This window comes from Eschrichtius robustus, chromosome 10 (genome assembly GCF_028021215.1).
Source record: "Eschrichtius robustus isolate mEscRob2 chromosome 10, mEscRob2.pri, whole genome shotgun sequence".
NCBI classification, from domain to species: domain Eukaryota; kingdom Metazoa; phylum Chordata; class Mammalia; order Artiodactyla; family Eschrichtiidae; genus Eschrichtius; species Eschrichtius robustus.
In genome coordinates this window covers 74145658-74170197 of record NC_090833.1, presented here as the reverse complement: position 1 = coordinate 74170197, position 24540 = coordinate 74145658, and the positions used below count along the sequence as shown (strand labels likewise).

Below are 24540 nucleotides of genomic sequence, written 5' to 3'. Positions count from 1 at the left end.
TGGAAAAAAGCATATTGGCCCTACTTCTACTTTGGATGTAAATTAGTTAATCTCTAAGCCTTAGTTTTCTCACCATTAAAATGAACTTACTATCTACCTTAAAATGTTATAAAAATTTTATTGAAATGCTATCTGCAGAATACCTGCTTCAAAATAAGATCTATCAGTAAGAATTATAATCCAAATTGTGAAATTTCAAGTGCATATTTTACTGTCACTTTACTTTCCTTCTGTATTTTGTTCCTCTATGACTTTATGGGTATTAGCAGATACGTATATTTCGAATGTGTTGACATTTTTCTCTCCTTTTAAACAAACAGGGGAGATAAAGCCTTTATAATAAGGGAATAATACAAAAAGTTTAAAATATTTCCTGATTGTGGCAACTGGCGATTCAAGAACTAAGCAAAATATTAAGTTTAACTAGTTTTAAACACCCTTTGTTTTAAAATCATGTATAAGTATGGTGAAGAAAACTTTTGTAATAAGGCACACACACGAATGAGGAATTTTTTTGAGCATAATTCCTGAAAAGTCTTAAAAATTCTGAAACCCAAATGCCCCTATAAATGGGTTAAGGCTCAACTTTGTTGAATTTCCCCAATGATACCTGATGAGAAGTATCATGTAGTAATATAAAAGATGTTTTGTTATATCAAAATATGTACCTGTTTAAGAAATGGGTAAAGTTGATTTTAGAAAAGTTTTGTCTAGGCTCTAGTTTGATCTAAAATAACCTAAAACTGCAGATTATCATACTTTGTTACAATGACATTTTCATAACTTCAGATTTGTTGTGCAATGAAAAGAGGGCTTATAATAGAAATGAGCAACAAAAATATGTGTCATATTAGCAAGCAAATTCAGTGAGGAGGGTTGGCATTTTTTTAATCAGCAATCTTTATTGCTGCTACTCACAAACGTATACCATCTTTATGTTTTTATCTGTAAAAATTAGGATGTAAATCAAAGCAGTATAAAATGGGGTATTTTGTAGATCATAGAACAAGCTGTCCTTGCTATACTTCTTGAACATAATGAATATTTGAAGAATACTTGAAAATATTCTTTGTATTGTTTAGTCTTAGACATAGATTTGCCAATTTATGAGTATTGCCATGATGAAACTAATACCAAATTATTCAATAAATTAAATCATCAGTATATACTAAATAATTGTTAGCAACATGATTTTGATCCCAGTGCCAAAATACCATTTTCTATTTTGATTAAAGGAACAGATTTTCACTGAGAATTTGTCATAAAATCTTCATGAGTGAATGAAAAAACTTATTAATATTTCTGTTCAGTGATTAATTGATCAATTATAAGTTCTAATTTTTCTACTATAAACTTGCTTTCCTGATATATATTTTACCTATCTGATATAGACACTATATAAATCTATTTGTGCAATGGAAACACGAACCAAGGAAAACCGATAATACCCACGTCTGACTTTATGAGGTTATCGTGCTCAAATTTCAGATTTTAAAGCTTAAACTAAGATTAGCATCTCTTAATGATTTGAATTAAACTATGTTGTGTTTAATCCATAGGGGATTTTGCTTATTAAAAAATTCATATGCAGAGTCGACTTGTCAGTATATAGTCTTTGCATTTTTCATGTTAATTTATTAGACTTTAGAGAAAATTTGAGAAAGACTTTAGAGAAAATTTGAGAAAGGACAGCAGTGAGTTTGTTGGTGCTTAATTCTTTCCTGAGTGATAGGCATTCTACTCTAAAAACTGAGTTCTTGGAGAGAGGAACTTGAACAACAATCTACCGCAGACCTCATACTTGGGACTGATAAAAATCTTCCATGGCCTTTCATTTTTCCAGGTATCCTCACTTTATTTTTGATTCATTTTAAACTTAAAACCTCCATTGTATTTTAAACTTAATGGGTCTGACTTAAGTTATGGTGAAGACTCTGTTGCTAATAACCAAGAAACCCAACAATTCAGTGACTATTAAAAACAAGATTTTTAAATCTGGTACATAAACTTCCTGATTCAGGTGCTTCAGGATGTCAGGAAGCTATGCTCCACATGGTCATTCAGGGTCTCAGATTCTTTTTATCATGTTTGTCTACCTTGCCCAAGGTCATTGTTTCATCTGTGTGGTAGAAATAGGTTACTTGCAGGTCCAGGTTTCAGCATATGGGAAAGGAAAAGAAAGGCTTGGCCAAGTGTGAAAGTGATATAAATTCCCCTGGTCACATTCTGCTGGTAAAACCTTATCACATGGCCCATTGACCCTGGCAGCTATCCTGTGATCATAAGAGTAGCAGTTCAGAGAGATGAAAGAAAACATATCTTAATAATATCATTGCAGCTCTGGTTATCACACCCAGAGTCTGTCCTACATCTGGACTTCCAGTTATCTTAGGAAATACATTTCCTTATTGTTTAACCCACTTTGAGTTAGGAAATTCTCTTAGTAGGAGTAAAAATGGAATACTATACAACAGTAAGAATGAACGCTATGATGACACATGAAAATATGGGTGTCTCCGAAACAAAATGTTGAGGAAAAGAGGCCAGACACAAAGAACATAAAATGGACAAAACGTTAATATCTATATCTATCGAGAACTCTTATAAATCAAACAAGGGCAATCATCCCAATGCAGAAAAAGGCAAAAGAACTTACAGATCCTTTATATTAGAGAAAAACTGGATAGCCAATAAACTATGGAAAGATTTTCAAATTAATAGTAATACAAAAGTAAACTTAGATGTCCTATCTCTTACATTCCATAACTCAAATAACCAGCATTTGCCTAATGGCTATAGGAAAAAAATTATAAATCATTCTGAATATCTTTTCCAATGCTCCTTATATCTAAATGGTTATCAAATCTTAAAATTTTTTGCCTCAAAAATGCCTTTCACAGTTTTTCCTTTTTCTTCATTCATAATTTTGGGCATAGGTTATCTAAGGACCTTTGTTTCATTTTGCATGAGGTAAACACTAAGGAATGCAAATTTATTTTAATTCAGAGGATAAATTGGTGTATGTACTATTGACCAATAATTTTTAGAGTAGGGTATGCAGGTATGCTGAGAGCAGGTTAAAAATCTCGGGTCTTCTATTTACATTTATTTTTACCTCATGCTTTTAAAATTTATTCTTTCTGTGTGTGTTCTAAAGTGTTCTTAGTATAGTAAATGATATACGCATTTTGTTATGTGCTCAAAAATATTTATAGATCCTGATAGACCATTTAAAAATTACTCACCTTCAGTGTGCCATTTTTTTCCTGTGGGGACCCAGGTTGATTCAATAAATGAACAGTGACTACTGATATTGATATTGATTTGCATACTTTTACTTTTATTGTATTTAATTTAATGCATCTTGAAGATTCCATGGAGCAAAATGATATATCTCAAAATCTGATCTTCAGTTAATCTAGTTTGATGCTTTCTTGATTTAACTAACTCAAAACGTACACATGAAAAATTAGGTTTTACAATTAGATACTAGGTATATATTACTGGTTACAGGGTTTTTAAAAGTTGTATCCTCAGTGATTCAATATCATTCAACAGATATTTATTTTTTAATAACTCATGTATAAAATCTTTGACCATTAGTAATACAATCTATGAAATCATTTCTTCCTTTGAAGTGTTTAACATCCAATGCAAAGATGCAGACATATAATGTAAAATAGGAAATCAGGGAGAAAATATTAACGACCCAAAGTAGGAAGAACAGGATTCACATGAAATGTTATTAGAGCTAATTCTTAAAAGACACATAGGGGATCAAGTAGATGGGTCTCATGGGATGATTATTTAAGACTAAGGGAACATGAGCAAAGGGATGTGAATAGAAATGTATAGGGAATGCTCTAGGAATAAAAAAGACTGTAATATGACTGCAGTGAAGGGTATAGAGGATTGAGTAAAGCAGACTGTGGTCAAACAGTGAAAGACCTTAAACTCCAAATGAGAATTTAATCGTTCAATGGAGAAAAATCAAAGTTCTTTGAGCAGGTGATTGATTTAGAATTGTAGAGTAGCTCATATCATGATCAGGTGTAGTTTTAAGAAAGATTACACAGGCAGCAGATAATTAGAGGAAAGGGGAAACTGGAGGTAGGAATACCAGTAAAGAAATTAGAGGAATGGTACAATTAAGTGGTAACAGTGTTTGAACACCATCAGTTGTTGGGGAAGAGTATGTTTCTTGATTTGTTTCCTCAGAAAGCAGAGCTTGTTACAAGGCAGTAGATAAAGATGATACAATTATGGGGGAAACATCTACAGCTATAAGAGATAAAGACCAAAGAATAAACTTAGACAAAAGCGTATATTCAAAGAACTAACAAAGGCCAACAAAGGAGACTCAAAAGAGTAGGCTAGAAATGTAAGGGGAAATCTAAGAGATTGTAATTCCTGAAACCCAGGGAAGATAGATTTGATGAAAGAATGAACTGTTTAATACTACAAACAAGTTAAGCAAGATGTGATAGAGTCCAAATAAAAAATGGTCTAATTGTCCATTCATCCTTATATCCATAGCCATTATAAAGTAATTTTACAACTCTACCTATGAACAGATGGAGCTTCTTGTTGCTCCTTGCTTTGGCCAATGGAATGCAACTGAACTGACAATGTCTTTGTGTATAGGACTCAGTAGACCATGAACACTGCTATACTTTCTTAGAATCTTGTTGTCACCACATGAACAACGTTAAGCTAGCATGCTGGGTGGAATGAGTGTAAACTGATCACTCCTGTTACCCCAGCCAACGGCCAGCCAACTATCTTCAACCAGCCAGTTACCAGTCAGTCAGCTAATCACACAGATACGCACAAGCCCTGTATAGGTCAACTCAGCCAGGCCCAGGTCAACAAAACCACTGACAAGTAAACTTGTGATCAACAATTAATGGTTCTATTAAGTCATTAGATTTGGGGAGCAAACTCTTAGATTATAAATTGTTGAGCAGTTACAAGGAATTTGGCAATGAATATTTTTAAATAAGTATCTTAAAGAGAAGAACAGAGTTGGAAAAGTTGCTGAGGGTATTATTATTTGTATTCTGTGTATGGAATGAATTTGAGTATGTTTCAGGAGAGATGCGAATACTGGAAAGTGAGATGAACAGCCCAATGGAAGAAGATATAAAGAGGTAACATGTTCTCATGAATGGATTAACTCAAATGCACAGATGATTAGAATAGTCTGGTAAAGGAATAGATTAAATTCTTATTGAAGAGGAGGTAAGGAGAAAAGAGCAGGTGATATAATATAGAGAAAGAATGAGGTTGGAGACAGGTAGATTGAGTGAGGTCATGTCTTTTCAATGAAACAGTAAAATCATTTGTTGAATTAAGTTAGCTGATTTTCTGCTCTAAAAGTGGAGAAAACTTTCAAACACTGATGAAAGATATTTAAAGTGTGGTCAATTGGGAGATAAATAAAAGGACGGCTGAATGGTTCTGAGAGCCCAGGTGATTCTGGATATCAAGAAACACGCTACAAGTGTAGAAATCATATTGGCCATTGGGAGAAAAAACACGTAAGAGAAAACTCTGAAAGATAACCTCAAGATGCACAAGAGAACTTTTTATTTCTAAAGTTGGATTTCACTAAGCAGTCTTACTGGTAACTGAATTCTGATGATTTCTTTCTATATGTTGTGTATCTTGAATTAATCCTATTAGGATAAGTATAATTAATTAGATCATGCATGTGCAAATTTGAAAATTTCATAATTTTGGAGTCTTGGCAGTGTGTGTGGGGTGGAAGGGAGGGACAAAGTGGAGACTTGACAATCAGGACTAGTGTTGGGAAAGAAATATAAAATATTAATAAGAAATGTAAGGAAAACAGTGCCCTCTCTTTGTTTATCAGGCTTAACATCAGGATTGTGAAGTTGATGAGAAACAGTTCTTGGGTCCTTTGTGCAGAGATGGCAAACTGTCTCTGTATCTGCAGCATGTTGATCAGAGGAGGATGTTGATAAAGGCAAAGAATGAGGTACATTTATACAGGAAGGGAAGACTGGATTTTTATGGCAGTCTCTCGGGATTTCCTTTCTTTAATCTGCAGTCAGAAGAATCAATTGGATTCAATATCTTTACTTATAGCATAGTAACATCAATTCAGAATTGTTGAGAAAATCAAAAGAGATGAGTGTACATGAAAGCGCATTGAAAATCTAAAACCTGATACAAATGAAAAGGATTTGCTAAAGCTAACAGCAACAATATTTAAGATAACTTTTATTAAAATTTGTTTTTAAATGATACAAGGAATAAGCCTTATCATATTGCTTAAAAATAACTGGTTCTGTCTCAAAATGATCAAAGCAATTAATCTAAAACGTTTGTCATAAGAGATTAAAATAATACCCTGAGTGTTACACGTTATAAAATTGTGGATATACTGTTTCAATGTATGTACACAACATTCACCAAGGAAACCTAAATTCAATTACTTCTAACCCCACCAGCCCTGCATATCTTACTGCTTCTATCATGCAATGTTTATGTGAACTATTTTTATTATCATTTTTTGTACCACTTGAAAGTCCTTCCTGATGAGGATTATTTGCTCTGTTGGTCTACATGGATATTGATAGGGCATAAAGCCAGTGACACATAATTTTTGAACATTGATATGTTCTCCCTGCTATCTTAAACAGGGAAAGAAACAGCATAATTCACCTACTAGTTTGTATTTTGCATTCTGAAGATCAGGTCTCAAACATATATACAAGGTGAGAAATTTTAAAATAATCCATTCTTGTATTAATGAAACTAACAATCATTCACTTTTGAAATGTAAGTTGAGTACCTGCTCTGTGACAGGCACTGTCCTCAGTCCCTACCTTGGAAGGCTTGCAAAGAATTGAAGGGAGGTAAATAATAAATATCTTTTTTCAATCCAAAATAATTTATCATTTTTTTGTTTAACAAAATCTATTTTTCAGTTTTTGGTTTATATTAATTGGGAGGACAAGACGAAAAAAGTTTACACTAAGAGAGGTAAATAGCATAATGGTATGAGCAGGTGGTTTTGAGTCACTATTACTGAGCCTTTCTAGTTTTCATGCATAAAGCTCTCTTCCCATTTTAATTCCCCTGATCTGTATAAATTCTCACCAACTCATTTAATTTTAGATACAATTTAAAAATGAATATTCCACACAATGTGGAAGGATAGTATCTTCAGTAAACAGTGCTGGGAAAGCTGGATAGCCATGTGCGAAAGAATGAAATTGAACTCTTAAACCATATACAAAAATTAACTCAAAATGGTTTAAAGACTTAAACATAAGACCTGAAACCTTAAAACTCCTAGATGAAAATATAGAAAAGAAAGCTTCTTAACATGGGCCTTGGCAATGATTTCTTGGATATGACACTAAAAGCACAGGTAACAAAAGCAAAAATAGACAAGTAAGATTACATCAGATTAAAAAGCTTCTGCATATCAAAGGAAACCATCAACAAAATGAAAAAGCAACCTGTGGAATGGGTGAAAATATTTGCAAACCATATATCTGATAAAGGGCTAATATCCAAAATATATAAGGAAATCCTACAGCTCAATAGCAAGCAAGAAGGAAGGGAAGGGAGACAGGAAGGGAGGGAGGGAGGAAGGAATGAAAGAAGGAAGGAAGGAAGGAAAGGAAGGAAGGAAGGAAATGATTTGATTAAAAAATGGGCAAAGAACTTGAATAGACATTTCTCTAAAGAAGACCTACAAGTGACCAGTAGGTATATGAAAAGATGCTCAACATCTCTATTCATCAGAGAAATGCAAATCAAAACCACAATGAGATATCACCTCATATCTGCTAGGATGGCTATTACCTAAAAAGAATTAAAAAAAAAAAAAAAAGATAAGTGTTGAGGAGGATGTGGAAAATAGGAAACCCTTGTATACTATTGGTGGGAATGCAAATTGGTGCAGCCACTATGGAAAATAGTATGGAGGTTCCTCAAAAAATTAACTATAGAACTACCATATGATTCAGCAATCCCACTTTGTATATATATGCAAAGAAATTGAAATCATGATGTCAAAGACATATCTGAACTCCCATGTTCATTGCAACATTATTCCCAATAGCTTAGACATGGAAGCAACCTAAATGTCCATTGATGACTGAATGGATAAAGAAAATGTTTAATATATATATATTAATATTTTATATATATATATATATATATATATATATATAAAATGTTATAAAAGTAGGAAATCCTGTCATTTGTGGCAACATGGATGAACCTGGAGAACAGTTTCCTAAGTGAAATAAGCAAGACACAGAAGGACAAATACTACATGGTATCAGTTATATGAGGAATCTAAAAGAGTTAAACTCATAGCAGCAGTGAGTGGAACGCCGGTTGCCAGGAGGGGGAAACAGGGAGGTATTAGTCAAAGGGTATAAGGTTTCAGTTATACAAGATGAATAAATCCTAGAGATCTTACTGTACAGCATACTGCCTGTAGTTAACAGTACTGTATGGCACATGTAAAATTTTGCTAAAAGGGTAGATCTTATGTTAAGTGTTCTCATCACACAAAAAAATAAAGATGTCAGTAGGAAACTTTTAGAAATGAGGGATATGTTTGTGGCATAACTTGTGATGATAGTTTCACAGGTATATACTTATCTCTGAACTCATCAAGTTGTATACATTAAATATGTACAGCTTTGTGTTTGTCCATCATACCTCAATAAGATAGTTTAAAAAATAAGGTCTTGCTTGCTTTTAGAAGCTTTCACTGAAGTAAGTGAATATTTATCTTGAAAGGTGACATTATACAAACGTACATCATGTGTTTCATTTGATTGTGAATTCTCAAAGGCAAGAATTGTGTCTTATTCACCCTGTATCCCTAATAAGTACCTGGAATATTATAGGGAATAAATAATTATTTTTTACTTTTGAAAAAAAAAAAGAAGATTCCCAAGCTGAATGGAAGCAGATTACTTTTTTTCTTCTTCCAAAAATGTATTTTGAAAGAAACAAGATGAGTTTTCCTAGAGATGTATCTAATTGTTTGGCAATAATTTGTGGTCCTTCAAAAATAGGACTAATTATCATCATGTAGGCAGGGGTTCTTAGGTGGCAATTTGTAGTTTTTAGCAGCTTTTTACTTGCAGCATTTTGAAGTTGCTGCAGCAGGAGGTAAAGCACAAAACCATGTTTATTTGAAAGGAAATATCTAAAATGCTATGTTATAGAATCACTGAAGTTGAGTTCAGGGGAAGTGAAGAATGTATCTTTCCTCTTGTTTATATTACTTAAACTTCCTGTGTATTCCACATAATGGTGATTTAGAATTTGGTTCATAATAGCCTCATAATTGTACTAGTGTCTTAAATTGGTATTCACTTACAGATATGTGAGTCTAATACACTGGCCAATATGGTAGCCCATAGCCAGAGGTTGCTGTTGAGTATTTGAGTAGTCTGACTTGAGATGCATAAAGTAAGTGTGAAATACACACTGGATTTAACACGCTTAGTCAAAAAAGCTTAAAATATTACATTAATAATTTTTATATTAACTACATGTTAGAATTATAACAGCTGATATATTGGGGTAAATAAAATATGTTAATAAAATTATTTTATCTGTTTCTTTTACTTTCTTAATGTGGCTTCAAGAAAATTTAAAAGCACACATATAGCTTGACTTATATTTCCTTTGAATAGTACTGTCTAATAAGTACAGAATACAGTGGGATTATTTTTTTCCCCTTGAGAACATCATCTTCTATTACTGGATTACAATGATTTTTGTATCACACAGCTTAGGTTTGTATTCAATTTCTCATCTACTAAAACCAGGAGCTCCATTTAAAGAGAGCTGCTGGTAAGCAGCTCAATACTGTACTGCAGTTTATTATATGTATCAAAAATTTATATATCCCACTTACTTGCAAAAAGATTTTGCCAAAGCTTACCCACAAAATATATTTAAACACAGCAGTTACAAATAAAATCAAATAGAAACAAAACAAGATAGAGGAAGAATAGGTATCATTCTAAAGTAAAATGTTTACTGTACTTGATTAGTCATTTAGATCAAAGTTTCTTACAAAAGGAAAAGGAAGACGTAGCTATTGTCTTCTTGGCCTTATGGTAAATTAAAACAAAAATTTGGAATCATCCATTATTAGAAACTGAACTTTTTATAAGGTAGCCTCTAAAGCTTTCTGAATGGTGAAGAAATAAAATAAAAAGGCAGCAAACTCCCTGTGAAGTGAGGAAAATCAGAGCACCTTAAAAATCTATTGCTCCTATATCTAGTTATCCCACTGATGACCCTACTTATGTGGCCTGTTATGCATCTTTGTTCTGAAATAATGGTAACATGAATAGCAGCAGTAAGGGCCCTCTTCATCAAATTCCATAGAGTATTTGAAAAACCAGTAGTGAAAATTTTCAGCAATACTATGAGGGATCAAAAAATCCAAGGGTTGCTTTAATCAAAACATAGCTTGAGGTCAATTAAAAAGTTGTGCAGTACAAATGGAGAAAAACATTTTAGCATTTTAGAAGGAAACCTGAAGAATCTATTAAAATGAATCACATATGAAAAAATTTCTTTTAATTAATTACCTACTGGTTTTAGTCAAGTCTGAAAGAGAAAATTGAAGTGAGCAGAGGGAAGTAAGGAGAATGTAGTTGAAATGAGAGGTAATGAGAGCCAGAACTTCCTTGTAAACTCTGAAAAGAAATTTGCATTTTGCTCTAAGTGTGATTCTAAGCCATTGACTTTGAGTGCTGGAAATATAGAATATCATTTTACATTCTAAATCATCAGTCTGACTGATCTGGGGGCCAAGAGAGAAATCTAGATAATGCCTTTTTAGAAATAGACATAAAGATATGTTATAAATTCTTGGATACAAGAATTTAAACCTCAGGGAATGGATCAGGGCTGGATATGAAAATTTGGGCATCAATATATAAAGAATAGAAGAAATCTTCTGAGAGTAATTATAGATAGAAAAAACAAGTGGCCTGAACTCCCAAATATTTGGATCTCACCTAAAGATGCTGAAGTCAGTAAAGAAAACTTAGAAGGAGCAGCTTGTGGAATAGAACAAAAACCAACAGCATGATACTTCGTGGATGCCAAAGAGCCTATGACAGGGATGGGGGATTACCAAGTGTGCCAAATACCATGAATAGGCTGAGTAAGAAGAGAACACAGAAGCAGCCATGAGATGTGTCACCACCGAGGCCATGGTTGACATTGACTAGGGTGGTTTCAGTGGTGCGGTTGAAAAGAAAGATGGGGAGCTGACAAAGTGAATCCTAGATGCACAATTAATAATAGGTTTTTGAAGACTTTCCTATTTAAAGGAATAGCAATAACAACAAAATGAAATGATAATAAGGCAATACAGGATTAAGAGAAACTTGTATTTTTATGTTTTTGAATTCTAGGAATGATACAATGGAAAGGGAAAGATGATATTCCTGGAGCATATGAATAGGGGATCAGTGTCCTCCAGAAGAAGAGATAGGGACAAGAGGATGGAAGTCTGAGAATATATGAAAAGACTGGCCTTAGAAGAGAGTAGGGACACTTCATTCTTTGTCATAAGAAAGAAAGCGGATAGGGGATAAAGAGATACAGGTAGAGCAGCAGATTTATTGGAGGGACTCTAAAGGCATTACTTTCTTCTTCTTCTATTTTCTCAACAAAGTGTGAAGCAAGGTCATCAGCTGCAATGGAAGGAATGGGTCTGTCTGATTACAAAAAAGAATAAAGCAGTTGACTCTAATAAAGAGAAGCCATCTAAACCTGTTTTCAAGGTCGTATGCTACATCTTCTTTCCTAGTAAACCCGCTGCTATCTACATGATTCTAAATGATTGGAAGATTATCTACAACCCAGACATTTGATAATTCTATGTCACTTCTTAACACTGCTGGGTTTATGAGTGAATTGTGGAGGCTGGAATACATGTCACTTCACTCACACTTTCTTTATTTGTTGAGTCATCAGTACTTAGAGCAAATCTGGAGGATAGCCAAGAGATTATCCATACAAAGGCAGGCTGAGGTTTAAAATAAAAGAAGTTAACAGCTGTTTCCCTGAAATAATATTTATATAGAAATCAAACATAGATTTTATTTTTTCATTGCCATAAAAGATGTAGAGAAGGCCAGATAAACTCATCTATTTTATTTCCTCAGAGCTACAGAAAATCTGATATCAAAAGACAAACATGAAGGTTAGTACTTGAATTGTGATTATCAGATATTATTGCAATTTATTCTCAGGGTAGTACCATTTTTATGTGACAATTTCAGGCTGAACTATAACCTATGTACTAAGGCGGTCATTCTCCACCTGTTGAAACTTAAGGTAGTATGGGAGTTCTTATTTTGAGGATACTGTTGAATCTTTAAACATCAGTGGATATAAGGATAATCAAAAATACTACTTTAAAAACATAGAAACCTTAATTTTATTATATTTTGGCAATAGCTCATATTGTTTGATTGGGTTAATTAGTGTTACAAATCCATTCTTTATTATTTATTAGTTAGATAAAATCTTTAGATGTGTTGTGGAACAATCCCTTTGTAACATTACTGACTTTTATTGTTGAGGGCTTTCTTAAAATGTGTTTCTATAATAAATATATAAAGTATTCAATTTGGAGACCTATAAGGCAATTGACTCCTGAAAATCAGTGACAACGTCTAGGTACAACATGATAAATCTTGGGCTCTAGAGTCAGGCAATCCTGAATTACTGTTCTGCCATCTCCACTGAGTTGTATGTCCTTGAGTAAATCACTTAACCTCTAAACTTTCTCATGTGTAAAACAGGGAAATTAATAGTATCGCCACAGTTGTTGTAAGATAAATTGAGAACATGAATATTAAACACGTGTGCAAAGTATTAAACCTGTGTGCAATGGCAGCAATATGGCATATGTGGCAATGGCATATGGCATATGTGGAAAGCAATCTATGTGGAAGTTTCTTCATGAACGGGGTGGTTCCTAGATGTTTAATTTTTTCATCTCTCTTGTTGACCTTTCCTTTTTTAATTATTAATATGCAAATTCATTGTAGGTAGATGTAGTTTGCATTTTATTTCCTAATATTTGATGCCTAAAAATATATATATTTAATATACTATATATAGAAGATAGGAGCCATAATAGTAAAATTTATACCTATGAACTCATCACCCAATTTAAGAACTGAAATAAAAGAAACACAGCTTCATCAACTAGGTGGTCCTTTACTATCTCATGCTCCTGACTCATGGTCAGGGGTAACTGATACTTTAAAGTTTGGATTTATCATTTTCCCTTTTAAAAATACATGTTCATCATATATAAAAGTATCCCTAAAATGTATTTCTTATTTTGCTTTTTTGCTTATGTAGTTTCTGTTAACAGCATTTTTGATCAATATATTCCTAAAGTGTATCCACATGTTGCATTTTTTTTTTTAATGATTATAAAAAATCCAAAAAAAAAAAAAATCCCATTGTGCAAATACAACAAAATTTTGTTCAGCCTGTTTTGAGGATTATTTGAGTTCTTTCCAATTGTTTTGCTATTAGGAACTATGCTGTATCTTGTACATTGAAAATTAGTGCAGGTGTACCTCTAGGAAAAAGTGGAATTGCAAGGTCTTTTTTCAATTTTACAAGATTCTGTTGTGTTTCAAAGTGGTTGCACCAATTAATTTGAATAAGTGTCATATAAGGTTACTTGGTGATCCATAAACTTACCTTCAACTTTAAAGAAACAATATTTGCTCAGTTACAGATTTCTCCATTCTCTCTCTCCATCCATCCATCAATTCATCTTATTTTTGATGCAGAGTAAGTTGAGGATATCAGTACTCCTCAACACACCAACACTTCAGCTTACATATTATGAACTAGACTTCAATATTTGTTTAGGTAAAATAAGCATAGAGAAATGCACAAACCTTATGTGTAACATTTCATGAATTTTAATATATGCATACATCTGTTGTATCACACAAATGGCTATCAATTTATAGAAGAACATCATTATCATGCCAGAAAGTTCTTTCATGGCTCCTCCCAGTCAACTTCTGCATCCTTCTAGGAAGCAGTAATTGTTCTGTTTTGTCATCATATATTTATTTCTATAGAAATGGCATCTTTTGTGTGTGGCTATTTTTGGGTCATTTGGGTTTTTTCATATAAATTTCAGATTTAACATGTCAAGTTCTGAAAAAAACTATAAGAATTTTGATTTATAGTACACTGAGTCTATACATAAATTTGGAGGTTTTATTGTCCATAAGAATGGCATATCTCTCCAATTATTTGAATCTTCTTTAATATATTTCAACAAAAATTTATATTTTTTCTATACACCTTTTACGTATCTTTTGTTAAACATTTCTTAAGTACTTTACATTTGATAGCTATTATAAATGATAAATAGTGGTTATGATGAAAATGGTGATGATGATGATGATTGCCTTCTTTGTTTCTTCCTGGCATACAGAATTTCATTGCATACTGACCATATATTCAAGTACCTCGTTAAACTCTCTTATTTTCTCTAACTTTTTTGTAGAATGTTTTGATGATTTTATATAGTAATAATAATATCTATGAATAATTATATTATTAAAAATTCTAATAATTTTATTCTCCTTTCTTCTCTGTGCTAACAAGGACTTCCAGAACTCTAAATGGAAGCAGTGATAATGTACATCCTTATCATGTTCTTGATTTTAAAAGGTCTGCTTTTAGGAAGGTACACTTTTTCCAAGTCCTTTTTTTTTTTTCCCCCTCTATTTTATATTTTGTGAAGGTTTTATAGTAACTTGATATCGGATTTTTTCATTTATCCACAAAGATTGAGATGATCATACAATATTCTCCTTTAATTTGCTAAGAAGCTGAAATACGTATCAGTGTTGAACCACCCTTCTATTCCTGGATTAACTTGGATTAATCATGGTGTACTATCTTTTCTATGTAGTCCTGAATGTAGCTCTCTAAAATCCTGTTTATGACTTTTGCAGCTAGATCATGATTGAGATTAGCACATAGTCTTCTATTACTTAAACAGAATTTATTATTATATATTAAAATCTACTTTCTCCATCTCACATTTCCCTCATACCTTTTAAGCTGCTCCCCTAATTTCAACCAGATTATATTTGTCAGGCTTCAGAGTATGTTAAATACTCTCTCAATTTCATCAATTTAACCCATTGTAATGGATTCAAAGTCTCTTAAAGTAGTTTGACATTTTCCCCAGAAATAATGGCATTTTGTGTGTAAAGAAGAGACCTAAAAAAGGCAACGTTTTATTATTTATTTGGGAAGTTCTAGCAAATACAATATATGACCATATGATATTGAGGGACTCCAGAGAAAAAGACAATTTGACCCCCTAGGCAGTCTCAAAATAGACACAGTTTGACCCAAGTTTGTGTAAATCAAAAAAACAAACAAGCAAACAATACTTTTTCTATAATTTAGAACATTTATATGTCCATTTTTCTGGTATTTTATTTTTGTTCTGGAGTCTGAGCAAACAGAACAGCTAAGATGCATTCTGGTCTTTCTAATCATATCTGTATCACATTACAACTATTACGTTTGTCCCCTCTTTCCTTTCCCCCACTTTTAATACAAGTTTCAGTTGTGCTTTGTTAGTTGAAATAAAGGATGCCAGAAAATATCCCCCTATTTGAATCCTGTCGATTACTATTAGAGAGGAGTAGCCTACATCCCCTTAATGAATTACTTTTCACTCTTTCTTCTACTGCATTATTTTCTTTCATTAAGAAGATTTAGGGGATAGCAAAATAGAGTTGTCCATATATAATCACAAACTAAGTATAAGTTTTCTTATTTTTTTTATCAATCATGTGTTTTCGTAGTAGTATTGACTATGAAATAGGAGGACGTATATCTTTTTTGAAAAGAAGGGAGAATTTGCCTTACAATTAACAGTCATTAAAATATTTTTATTATTATGTAGATATAGGTAACATACAGATATTAAGGTTAATTTTAGTAGTCATTATATTATCATCAGTTTTTAGTTGACCTCTGCTAAAAATGGAAATTCTGAATTCCATTTCTGCTTTTATAATTCTAAGAGAGATTTTTGAAACAATGTTCTGGTTTATTTTCACATTAAATTAGCTTTGACTTTCAGTACTTTGCAGGTATTTTGGTAGCATTGCTTCAGTATTGTTATATGCCATTGTATTTTTCTTTTTCTTTTCCTTGTGAAATTTTGCTGTCTCTACCAAAAAAAAGTAAAATTGAGAATAAAGTCTTGTCTTCTTTCTAGTCTTCCTAACTTCTTCAAACAACAGTTATATGTGTGGCTTGTATCAGGGATTACAAAGTGTGAACCCAATATATGGTCTGTCTGATTAATTTACCTATTATGGAAATTGAATCTGGTAGTCAGTCAAATGTAATTACTTCAGCATGCGCCAGGCAGGGCACTGTATTAGGTATTAGGAGTGTTGCTACCAATACACCATCCAGGAGCTACTAGTAATATGTTTGTGAAATATCTGTATTAGTTTTTCATTACTGCTATAACAAATTTCCAAAGACTTGGTGGCTTAAAACAGCACAATTTTTTTTTTTAATCTTAGAGTTCTGTTAAAACTTCTAACTTTATGTTAGAAGTATGAAATGTTTCAATGGGCTAAATCAAGGTGGTAGCAGGGATATGTTCCTTCTGGAGGCTCTAGGGGAGAATCTTATTTCCTTGACTTTTCCAGCTTTTAGAGGCAGCCAATTTCTTGATTCAAGGTGTCCTTCCACCTTTAAAGCCAGCAAAGGCCCAATGGCCAGTGGAGTCTTTCTCATGCTGCATCACTCTGATATTGATTCTCCTGCTTCCCTTTTTCACTTATAAGGACACTTGTGATTACATTGGGCCAGGATAATCTCCTTATCTGTTATTCAAGATGGTCTCCTTATTTTAAGGTCATTTTAATATTAGTAACCTTAATTCCAACTGCAAACTTAATTTCCCGTTGCCATGTAACATAACATAGTAACAGGTTCCAGAGTTTAAAATGAGCACATCCTGGGGGACCATTATTCTGCCTACCATAGTACTCTGTAAGTCTAAGTACCATGCCAAGTTTCAGACCTCTAAAATAATGAACTGAAAGTTTCATCTGTAAAATTTGGATCTAAAACATCTTTTTCATTATTCATTACATACAAGTGCTGCAAAACTTTGATTTTGGTTGATTTATTTGGATAATTATCCTTAGTTCTCCAGTTGATTTTGCATAAGTTAAAATAACATAGATTTAAGCTCTTAACCAAACATAAGAGTTCCAGTTTTAGAATTGTATTAATTTTAGAAACAAAGGACAGTAAGGGATACTTATGAATATTAATTAAGTAGGTTCTAAAATAAATTATAAGGAATAACATTTCAGAATCTAAGGACTCAGCTTCTGTGTAAGACATATTAAAAATGACAGCATGGTTTGCCACTACTATTTTTTTTTAATTCCTTCTGACCTTATATGTTTAACTTTTCAGGGTCAAAAAAGAAGTATTAGGTATTTGATTTGAGTGTATAAATTTTTAACTTAAGGGTTTCTGGCTTCAACTCTCTTAGGACCTCCTAACCTTACAGCTTGACGTGATTTAGTAAGTAGACATGATGGTCATTGTTTCATGTATAAACAAAAAGCCACTTTTTGTCTTTCAAACTAGACTTAAAATTCACTGACACAGTAGAAATAGAAGTTAGAGTGAATATCATGGAATAATTAACATTATATTCATGTTATGATAAAAATTACCATTTTCATTGATGCTGAGCCAAAATAGATTGCAGCATGAGTTCCTAAAAGATCTCGAAGTCCCATCCTGTTTTTTTTTTTCCTCAAGATCTCAGAGTATGGTTTTTGCTAACTCATTGGTTTAGAGAATGTATTTGATGAGGCCTGAATGCTGAAATACATAGGTCAGTTATGACCTTCACCTCCTGGTGAAGGAGTCTTTACATGTTGAGCATAAATCTGGAGCAAGAGTAATCATAATAAAAGTTTCTTTTAATTGTTAAGCACGTAATGAAACTTTGGGGTACCAGTATTTTGCATCCTCCTCAGGACTGTAATGGCTGTAATTTCTGATAAGATACAATACTAAATTGACATTTTCATTTCTCAATTCATCCTATTTCATGAGATTTTAGGCACCTTGTTTTAAATAAAATTGCATGACTAACTACTGAACCCCAAACATCTGTTGCTGTATAGATTTTGTGTACTCAGTGAACATCCTTTTACTGAGAAATAGCTTCATATTTCTGTTTTGGAAGGGATATGTTTGGTCATCAAATTAAACTTCCCATTTTGCATGTTCAGTCAACCCAAACTTTGCCAAGAGGTTAAAAAATTCCAGGATCTCTTTTATATTTTGCATTAATTACATGAATGGGTTTAAAAATTTTTTTTATCAGTTATCCCTCATTTTGTTTTGCTTAAAATTTGGTTTATTTGGCTCCTGCGGACTTAGAGAATTAAAAACAACTTGGGTTTGAATCTCAGCTCTACCTTTTTAAGATGTTTGATTTTGTCACTTCCTTGGATATAAATAGAAAATAATAACACTTATCTTTCTAAATTGTAATGATTAAAAGAGATATGTTTAACTGTCTAACATAGTATCCTGTTCATAGCAGATACGCAAGAAAACTTCTTTCCTTGTTCTTTTGTGTTATCTTTTTCTTCCCTCTTCTCCTTTTTAGTTACTAGAGTGGTAAATCCAGGTTACTTTTTTGAGTTGCATTGTGTTGTTTTCTGCTTAGACCTTACGGTTGTATAGTGTGAAAAATTGGTTGTTGACATTTATTGTGATGAAATAAAGGATAAAAAAAGGTTTGAGGCTTTGAATACACAATGTCCCACAGGGGAAAGGAAAATTAGAGACCTCCAATCCTTGTAGGCCAGTGTGATAAATCTTTAATATAGCAACTGTAGGATATATCCGTTAAACCTAGAGAAATATATAAAATAATCTTTTAAATCATGTTAATGGCTTGTTTAGTAGCACTGGCCTACTTAGTAGTTAATATTTCCACCTACTCATAGACTTTTCACTTGAGAATTGGAATTTCCTTCTCTTTAATTCCTGTGCATCTCAGAAAGCACAGGTGTTCTTGAAATACAATACTGTTGGGTGAGGAATCTTTTGCTAACACAGGCTCAGTGGGGGTATGTGAAACCAACAAAAAAAAAAAAGGCTATAAGGAGGCTTGTACACTTTCCTTTTATTATTGTACCTGCATTAGCATACCTTCAGCTTCAGTTACTTGTTAAAGAAGGAAATTTTAGAAGAAAAAATTCCTATGTACTTCAAGGAGTATAGGTAAAGAATTACTCAAGTTTAAGACATAGGTCCCCAAACCCTAGGTGAAGGCTCACAAACATATATTATTTATTATGTATTTGCTGTGAAGTTTAAACTTCTTAAGTTCAGGGAACATTTTGATTATTATATATTTCCAAGTGCTTCAGGTTATTCCTTATCCTCTGGAAAATTAGTAATATGATCTTAAAATGTTATGCTGTCCTTTTTAACAAATAAACATTTGAAAATGAAAATCTATGCACAAATAAATGTAAAACACTATAAGAATAATGATGAATATGATGGTGATGATGGTGATGATATTGGTGATTATGAAAAAGATAATGAAAATCAAGGCTCTATAGAATTTGATGTGGAGCAGAACTGAACAACTTAGTGAAGAGGTGTGATACCTCTTGTTAAGAAGTTAGTGTATCAGGTAGACTGGTATAGGTACAGTATAATAATAAAGGAGGAATAACTTATTTGTAAATAAAAGAATTTATCATTTACTGTTTGGTGATGCTGTTATAGATACTCAGATGAAGAAGTTATTCCCAGTATAATAATTACATTATACCATTGTTATCACCAGTATAATAATAGTTAAGGGTAAAATATTTGAACACAAATAGCAAAAAGCATTTTGCATGGTGGTGTTTAGAGGAAAGAAGAGGCAACTTCTGCTTGAGAAGGGGGATCTGAAATTCTAAAATAAGTCATCAAACCAGAGACTTTTGCAGAGAAAAAGCTAGTTTTTCAGCATTAACTAAATGTGAGGATAAGGAAGATAAAGAAATCAAATTGATTCAAAGTTCTTAACCTTGAAAGACTAGCGGGTGGGTGCCATGAATAGAAATTTAAAAACCAAAAGGAAATTTTAGTAGAAGACAAATAGCTATAATGCAGTCTTGTTTTGTGGGAGTTTGAGGAAAGTAGGGGTTTTACTTCTTCTTAGAAGGTGGAATTAGTCATTTTAAAAAGAGGCATCAAACCTGAGTCTCTAAGGAAGAGTGATGGGATGGAGGAGGGAGATCAAGTGACATTTAGTCATGAGAAGAGACAGCAGGGAGTACGGAACTCTTGTGGAGAGAGGGTTTGGGACAGGATTGCCTAAGATGTAAGTCCAAGTAGGTATATCAAGGGGATCTGGGAACGAGGCAGGTTAAAAATTCAGATTTAAAGTTTGGGAGAAGACTCAGAGCTGGAAATACAGGATTCTGAGCCATCTGAGGAGAGATGATACTCAAAGATTTATGATAAGACATAATGGATTATAGATAGAAAGACAAGGAATAAGAAAATGACTCCAGAGGCTTAGGGATGGCGTACATTGAAGGGCTGAGAGGAGCAGCAAGGCAAGAGAGTAGAGGAAACAGAGAAAGAGGAATCAAAGTAGTGGTAGACAAACTAGAAGAGTGTTCTCAGAAACAGAACCATGAGAGGAAAGAGGATTTAAGGGGGATCAACCTGAAATGTGTATGTTGTTGGAGCGTCAAGACATGTTTTTGTAATAGATGCATGTGGTTAGATTGGGAGTAATGATAGCTATGTGCAAACATTGCCACTCCTACCCTTGGCCTGTGCTGACTGATAAAGTTAATGTCTGTAAATATCTTTTCACTTATTTGTACACCTCCATCCCTGTCATTTGTAGTTATTTCAGAAAAGAGAAATCCAGAGCATATGTGCTCCTTTTTAATTTCATGTATCTTTGTACATACTTTCTCAAGTGCCTTGTACATAATTTTATATTCTTTTGTAACCACAGTTTTTCTTTGCACAAAAGATTTGCTAACAAGAGCTCTGATTTCTCAAGTGAACCCAAACATTTCTAATTAATTGTATGCTTAGTATCTTTCAGAGAAAAATTCTTAATGCTTCCATTAAAATTAGTAAGCAGCACATGTCTACAACAATAACAGTAGAGTTTGGTGGTGGCTTTTAGCCTTTGGATAGAAAACTGCTTTTGATAATGAACTCAGAATGTCTTGTAGAATCCTTGCACTTTAATGTCCCTAATACTATTCTTGATGATTTGTTAAACTTAAGGAGAGTAAAACAACTTTTTTCATACCTATAAAGGAAAAGTCAGGAACAAAGTTTGTCTCTAACTTAAACTACTTAGTTTTTTCTATTTTTTAATACTTTTGTTGATTCTCTAATTGCTTCTGTGCATATGTTATATTTACCCAATTCAACTGTAAGATTATTGTAGGCAGAGACCATTTTTATTTTTTTCATTTTTTAAAAATATTCGCCATGTAGCAGCACAATATCTTACACATGAAACACAATAGTAAACTGAATGTATGTTGAATGGAACCAAAAGAATCTTCTGTGTTTACATATCCCACTGTTTCCCTTAATTCTCATTCAAGCATAATTCAGAATTCATCCCAATTCATTTTTTATGACTTTTTGTAAGAAAAACCTCAGAAATGGCCATATTATAAATGTACCTAAAGTGAAACTTTTTACCATGTTATCAACAAGATAAATATTTTGAACTCAAAGCTAGAGAAATTAGATAAAAGGGGAATACTACAAGTTGGAAAAAAATTTGGTACAAAAGAAGCATATCCCACAGAATAAAAAGAAGTAAAAGGTCAAGACATTGAAAAATAGGAGTGGGATATGAGAACACTTTTTATTTCTTGTTTATTTTCATAACTAACAAATAACTCATTCTTTTTACCTCTGACAGTAACATTTGTGCAGAAAAGTCATTTTCATTAACCTTTGGTTTGTAATTTACAACCTCCCTGCCCAAAGGCATTGCTGTTATTTACAATTTTTCTTAGTCCTATGGAAAACCAAACAACCATCATCGTAAGGCTAATATATGTTAAGTGCCTTAGGCACATTTCAATTAAGTATTAACATAGATTGGAAAATTTCCAAAACATTTAGTGAATGTTACTTTCAATCATTTTCATGAAAATTAATAGCAAGTGTTAAAAAGTAATATGCCAGGGAGCTGGGGGAATTGACTTCCTAGCTTCTAAAAGTCTTCTTGTGTTAATGTAGAAAGAATTTTGGTACAATTCAGCCACATATTAACCTGGTCCCATTAAATCCTCCATTTTGTGTGAGTAGAGGATGGGAGTTATGTGCAAATTGTTTTTTTTTTTAAATAAATGTATTTATTTAATTTATTTATTTTTGGCTGCATTGGGTCTTTGTTGCTGCGCGCCGGCTTTCTCTGGCTGCGGCAAGCGGGGGCTACTCTTCGTTGCGGAGCGCGGGCTTCTCACTGCGGTGGCCTCTCCCTCTGCGGAGCACGGATGCTAGGTGCGCCGGCTTCAGTAGTTGTGACACCTGGGCTCAGCAGCCGCAGTGCACGGGCTCTAGAGCGCAGGTTCAGTAGTTGTGGCGTATGGGCTCAGTTGCTCCACAGCATGTGGGATCCCCCCGGACCAGGGCTCGAACCCTTGTCCCCTACATTGGCAGGCGGATTCCCAACCACTGCACCAACAGGGAAGCCCTGCAAATTGTTTTAATACTTTTAAGTAGTGACTCCAGATTTTAATGAGTATTTACTAGATACCAAAAATAATGAACTGGCATTTGAGCAAGGTTAAAACCTCAAACTACACTCATACATCACTAACAGTATTTTTCAGAAATACTTAAAGATGAGCTTTGAGAAATCAGTTTACAGAAGTGAGAAAAAGAACTCTCCAAATTAAATATTATACCAAAATAGAGGTACTAAAATCATTATAAGAGGAACCAATGATTGAAAATTTTGTCTGTGAGAATTAAAAAAAAAAAGTAAAACTAATGAATGAAGTGAAATATATTGTTGAAATATCAAAATATATCAGAAATCTTAATGGCCAAAATTTACCTCTAAAAATAGTATTATATAGAATGTTAGCATTAAAATAAAAGTCATTGGCCTTCCTCACTTAGTAACCCTTTATTTTCTTAAAAATGAAAAGATCTCCAGCTGCATACCTGCTTACAGTACTATTGGTATTACATGCAGCATTTTAAAAAGTGATATTTTATCAGATTTAGTTTGTGAGATATATATATATGCACATATATAATATTACATATATATACACATATATATAATTTTCAATTTTGGGTAGTAATTTTTCAACCTTTAGAAATATTACACATAAACACTGATTTTCCTTCATGTCTTCCGTTCAAGTCAATGTTATATAAGGATCACACAGCGGAACATGAACAAGTTAAAGATTTTACATAGAGTTTTGCTGTTGGAATAAGAGCAGCATTTTGAACGTTAATATCATAAAAAAGTGTTTTACTCACTTTGTCCTAAATTTCCTTCAAATGTATGGGAAGGAAAAGGGATATTATACAAAGGACATAATAAAAGAGCATAAAGATAGAACTCTTTTCTTTGCAATGGGGATGGCCTTCCTTTTTGTCAGTTTTCTAGATGCTCACCTCTTCAAACAAGCCATTGAATACAATTAAACTGCCACTCCAAGAGTACAGAGTAGTGAAACCAGAAGAATGCTTAGCTTAGAAAAAATGGTAAGGATAATTATGTCATAGCACTTGTGTAAGGTGTGATGATCAAGGTGAGGTACCACTGGCTATAAATCCAAGTAGTGAATGTTGACATCTGCTTTGTGAAATCGGGGGGGCAGCCTGGCCAAACAGTAGCTTAGTAGCTTGAATGGCCAGTGCAGGTCTAAGAATGTGGGCTCTCAGGCAGGTCCTTAGGAGAGTATGGCTTTGAGAGAGCATCCCTAAGAAGCTACTGAAAAATGGGACATGTAAAAAGCATACAGGTCTATGTTTGCCACTGTTACTATTACATGAGAAAACTAAGGCTAGTTATGTGGTGTGTATAGGAAAGACTCAGAAGATGTCGTTCCTCATGTCTGGGATAACTTTTTTCTTATCCCCATTGTCCACCATAAAGACTCATTTTTATTCTTCAAATCTGAGGGAAAATATCATTTGGTTTCACTAGTTTTCATTCACCCCCATTTCTTAAGTAGAGTCATTCCTTCCTTTGCCTCTGCTATATTAACCAAAATTTCAGAAATGGAGACTGGATTTAAGTAAAAGGGTGTTTATTTGGGGTTTGTTAGGACTGCTACCGGGAGACAAAGGTTCAAGAAGCACTCGAATTGTGTTCCGAGGGACTACAAAATTTGATTTTTAAATGACCTTGAA

General features: G+C 33.2%; 1 long non-coding RNA gene across 1 annotated transcript in view; it reads left to right on the top strand.

Moving 5' to 3' along the window:
- Positions 1-24540, top strand: part of LOC137770642 (uncharacterized) — a 629331-nt gene that overhangs the window by 366427 nt on the left and 238364 nt on the right. The gene's annotated exons all lie outside the window — the stretch shown is intronic.